Source organism: Bactrocera latifrons, unplaced genomic scaffold (assembly GCF_001853355.1).
Source record: "Bactrocera latifrons isolate USDA-ARS-PBARC rearing strain unplaced genomic scaffold, ASM185335v1 scaffold_13, whole genome shotgun sequence".
NCBI classification, from domain to species: domain Eukaryota; kingdom Metazoa; phylum Arthropoda; class Insecta; order Diptera; family Tephritidae; genus Bactrocera; species Bactrocera latifrons.
In genome coordinates this window covers 2,471,880-2,476,964 of record NW_017534741.1, presented here as the reverse complement: position 1 = coordinate 2,476,964, position 5,085 = coordinate 2,471,880, and positions in this window count along the sequence as shown.

The window sequence follows — 5,085 nt, the reverse complement described above, 5'->3', positions numbered from 1 at the left end:
TTTCTAACACACCAAGAAACTAGGTTGTTTAAGTCTGTTTGCAACTGACATCTTTCGCTATTCGAGGTGAGTTAGGAGTAAGTTAGGTTTAGCGGATTAAACACCCGCATTCCGGCTTTCGATGCTTCCTCCTACTTAAAWTATATACACTAATTCTAACTTTTTATTATATTACATAAATCAGTTACTCATAACCCTAACCCAATTAGCATTTACCCTAATCCTGGGCCTGCATGTTTTCGCTGCCCGCCATTTTGCSACCACTACCCAATTATACGCTAATTTCTCATTAGCAGCCGTTTTTTATTGGTTCACCGAAGCACGCAAGCACTCACGCGAGCACAAAAAACAACAAGCAACACACACCGCCTCATCATTGGTCATTATTTCATTGYGCTTCCATTTTTTCCACGCATGCATACAAATTTTTTTCTCTTTGTGCGTTTGGGCATATGCTCTCATTTTTTGCTTGCCCGCAACATCATAATTTCACTATTGTGCGCCGAACAAAAAAGCACACAAAAAAACTCATCCAATTTTTAWAAATGTCGTTTATCTTTTTTACGAGCAATGGTCGCGACCGTCGAACAACAATGGCATAGAGACAAGTAWAGAAAAAAATCGTAACAAAAAACCTGGAGAACAAAACAAAAAATAAAGCCATGGCTCATTATTGGTGCGAACGCGCTGGAAATTGTGTCTAAAAATTGGTGCGTTTTTTGTTTATGCTGTTGTGGCGTTGAAGCGGCTGCGCAGCCGTCAATAAGCCAGGTACTTATGTTCATATGCATGTATATGTATATGTAGTAGGGAAGTTTTGTGTGTGTTGCGCTCAATGTCAAGTTGAGGTGTGCTTTTGCGCGCTGTTTATGGTATATGTCAGTTTTTCTTAAATATGCTGATTTGCTTATATTGTATGGGATGTGTATGCATGTACATATGTGTGTGCAGTATATATATTTTTTTGTTCTCATACCGTTTGTTGTGCTACTTTTGTGTTTTATTAGCGCAATTTTCGTGCTCTTACATTTTTGTTGAAAAACCTCGAACGGCCGTATGAACCTTCGCGGAAAGCTAAATGCTAAAAGTGAAATGCATAAATAAATAAAAAAGAAAATGGAAATTATGWTTTTGAGTGCACAGTAAAAGATAATAAGAACAAGGCACACAACGGTGCACTCTATGGGTCTCTATGCGTCTATTTATATGTAAATAGTGCATTCAACTTAGTACTCGCATTATCTTCGTAGTGCGATTTTTGCTCTACAAACTGTTTGTCCCGTCCGGCCGKATCGTTCCAGTTCGTTATGAATGTAGAGCAGTTTTTTGTGTGTTAGCGCGTTCAAAATTTTTTTCGCCCGATGTCCTTGTTCTCATTTTTGTCAGCTAAATTGCTCGACTTTTTGTTCGAGCGTGTTCGTGTAGCGGCCTCGTTGTTTTGTGCCCGCTCTATTTGTTACCATTTTCATGCAGATTTTTTTKTTTGCTTGTTTCGGTGCATTTTGTGTCCGMTCGGTCAATGGCTGTTCGGCGAAATKCGCCTGTCGCGCTATGCACCGCGCCGGAACCGAACTAAATCATGAAATTAGAGCAAGTTTTTTGTTGACGCGCTCACAAAAATCAGCCTCGCTCTACTAGGTATACTATGTGCGGGTGCGTATGTGTGTGTATCAGCAACCTGAACCTCAGTGCCTCAGTGTGTATGTGTTTGTATTTGTTTGTTTTGTTTATTTCATATTTCTAGTTGTTCGTTTTACGAGGAATCTGCAAAATTGCTCTGATTTTTTATGCCACATAAGCGCAACAATRTGCATACATTTGTATAGCGATGTRTGTATGTATGTGTGCAAATACAAATTTGCGTTGTTTTGCACTGCGTGTCGAACGCTGCGCTCACCTGGCATTATCGTCGCTAATTGAGCGTAAAATATGAAAGATATGCAGATATGCGTCAGTGGTTGTACAGAGGTCATTACGTAATATACAAAAATGTGAGAATTTGCAAAAATCGTCATGTCAATAATTTTTTGTCATAGTATCACATTAGGTGATTTATTTAAATATCTGATTGTTTTGTTTTTGTATATTTGTTACGCCGATTTGCATACTTTACGGAGAATTCCATTGGTAAGAACTCACAGCATGTTAATGTCGGTGTTGAAATTTCTTTCTTGTCCGGGAATCTAGTTTTCAATAATACTTATTTACTTATTTTTGTTATTATATAAATATTTGATATGCGTGTATATATTATATTATATATACATATATTCCTTCAACTATTTTCACTTTTTAAATTGGAAGTTATCCAGAAAAGGAAATTCTGATGGAAAAGCTCTTAACTGTTATAATTGTCCATTGAAACACAAAAGCATATGTGCGACTTCTTTCCATTCTTTTCTGTCTTGGCGTATGTCAAATGCTTAAACATCTATCATTATCGATVTGAATAATTAAAAAATTGTTGTAAAGAACATAATATTTATTGAAGAATTGCTAGACTTTCTTGAAATCATAACRTTGTTAAAAGTATCAAACTTTAAAGATTTTCATATTTTTTCAAAATAAAGTTTGACACACCATAGTGGGGGCTCTTTCTATGTGAGAAACGATGAAGTCCACCGAGATACAAAGGAAGCAATCGAARAATTTTACAGACGTTACATCTTTCGACGACTCTTTTCGATTCAATTAATTTATAATAAAAAAATAATAATAATTCCAAAAAACTGCATTATATTGCGACATTAGAAGGTATGCTTACACAGAATTTCCTTTAAGAAGAATAATAATAGAAGAAGATAAAAATAATAAACCCAAAAACTTGAATATTTGAATTTTTCACATAAATCTCGAGCATAGACCGTCCGTAATTTTTTTTTCGTTTCAATTTTATCTTTTGTAAATTTATCTCCTTGAAGAAAATTAAAATTAAAAAAAAATTATTTTCTTTTCATAATAAAATCTACTGTTTTTGATCCYTAGTCCTTAATACAAAGAAGAATTGTGACTAACTTTTACAAATCTTTTGATAAAAGTATACCTACCATCATYTAACTGCCTACATCTCTTGAATAACATACTAAAATCCTAAATCGACCTCAAATAACTTTTGAGATACAGCCTTCTTCAGTATAGCCGCTCGTCCAAGCAATTCAATTAATTTATCTTTAAATACGTTTTGCTTTTCCAATTTGCTGATTGATCAAATGATTCGATCACTATCAAATCTTTATCGCACTGTTTCCAAAAAATAGTAAAGATTTTTAATTTAAAATTCTACGGGTCAGTGACATCTGTGCCAAAAGTCACATMAAAATAACCATTAGTGTTTACTTTAGGCTTGCATTTCTGAAGTACATAAAGTGAACTAGGCGATTTTTATSATGAAGAAAGGAATTTTCTGGTGCCCAAGTGTTTAGATCTTGTTCAACATTTCTTCGGTAATAATTGCTTGTCGCAAGTGTTTTTGATTGGTACAAATTACTCAAAGACRGTAAACAGAAATGGTTGATCAACAAGTCAAYAAAATAAAGAAATTAGTGCTTGAGAATCRACGATGAACAGTCAGAGATTCAATAGGAAGCGTTGGAATATCGGAAGAATTAGTAAAAATTTTTTTAAAAGATCATTTGGGCCAAAGAAAAGTGATAGCACTGGATTGGATCCAATTTTTTTCACAAAACAGCATCGCGTTAACTTCGGCGAAACAACGTTTTCCTTGGAATATTTTGAAACGAGTCTTAGATCTATGCTTATGACCCGGAAACAGACGATGAGACGACCGAATATCGTGGCAAAGGTGAGCCGAAGCCGAAAAACCACGTCAAAGCAGGTCAAATCAATATTATGTTGACAGTTTYTTTCGATTAATGATTAAGCTCCTGACTTCTGGCTATTCAGCAAACTTAAACAACCGCTCCGGGGAAATCGTTTTAAGCAAATTGAAGAAAAGTGTTGGCAAAAGTGTATTGGGTCCAAGAGGATTGTTTTGAGGGGGACTACATAGATTTTGAAGAATATAATATATTAATACTTTTAAAATTATGAACACAGTCTTAGAATTTTTTGCTCATATAATTCATATATATTTGATTATTTTCGGCCGTAGGTTATTGTATTGGCAATATCTTTTAGATAGATTTTCCTTTAGGTTTCATCCAGGGAAAAGGCCGAAAGCACAGCGCAAAATTTTTTAGTGCTCTCGAAGATCGCGAGTATTCGGAAAATATTTAAATTTTTTTGAAAAATTTTATTGTATAAGGTATTCATAAAATGTCGCTAAATACGTAATGCCTTAAAATTTTAAAACATTAGTATTTTTCGTGATTTCCTAAAATCGCCTTTTTTAGGCGGTCACTCTAGATTTTACTTAACGTATGCGTAAGCTAACTCCTTATGGCTATTGCATTTTATTAAAAGTTTCTTCATGCCTGAAATACGCTCGGAGCATTGTCATTACTATGAAATATTGAACGTTATTATAAATTTTCTTCCTATTCGTATTGGTGGTTGTGTGTCCTTCTAACCACCTCATCACGGCAAAAGACGAATAATTTGAAGATTATTGTTAAACATATGTATGTATCTCAAACTTTTTTATAATTGTATGTTGAAGAAAAAATCTGTCAGATCCCAACCTCTACAACTGGAAAGCTTGCGGTTCTCTGCACTCCATCTATTGGCGGACATAGGCATGATCATTTTGAAGAGGTTTCCTTATGTTTACTCATCAAYTAGAACAGCTTTGGTTCAATAGACAGAAAGGATAATTATAAAACGAATCCTATTCAGAGGTGTCTTATCCCTCCGTTAGAATGGAGAAATTGCTAAGATAGAAATGTAACGATGAAGTACTTGGAAATTGTATTCATAAGTATGCATATGTAGTATACCTAAGCAAACAAATGAGACAGAAAGAAGAACCATTTGTTTGAGTTGAAAAAGTATTCGATGTGACAAATTGATATCAAAAGAAGTAAAAGTATTATGGAACTTCGTTTGACAAAAACTTATTATACAAAAATCTATATAAATAAAAATGAGTCGCCGAAATGTATCATAACTTTCATACGACTGAACTAA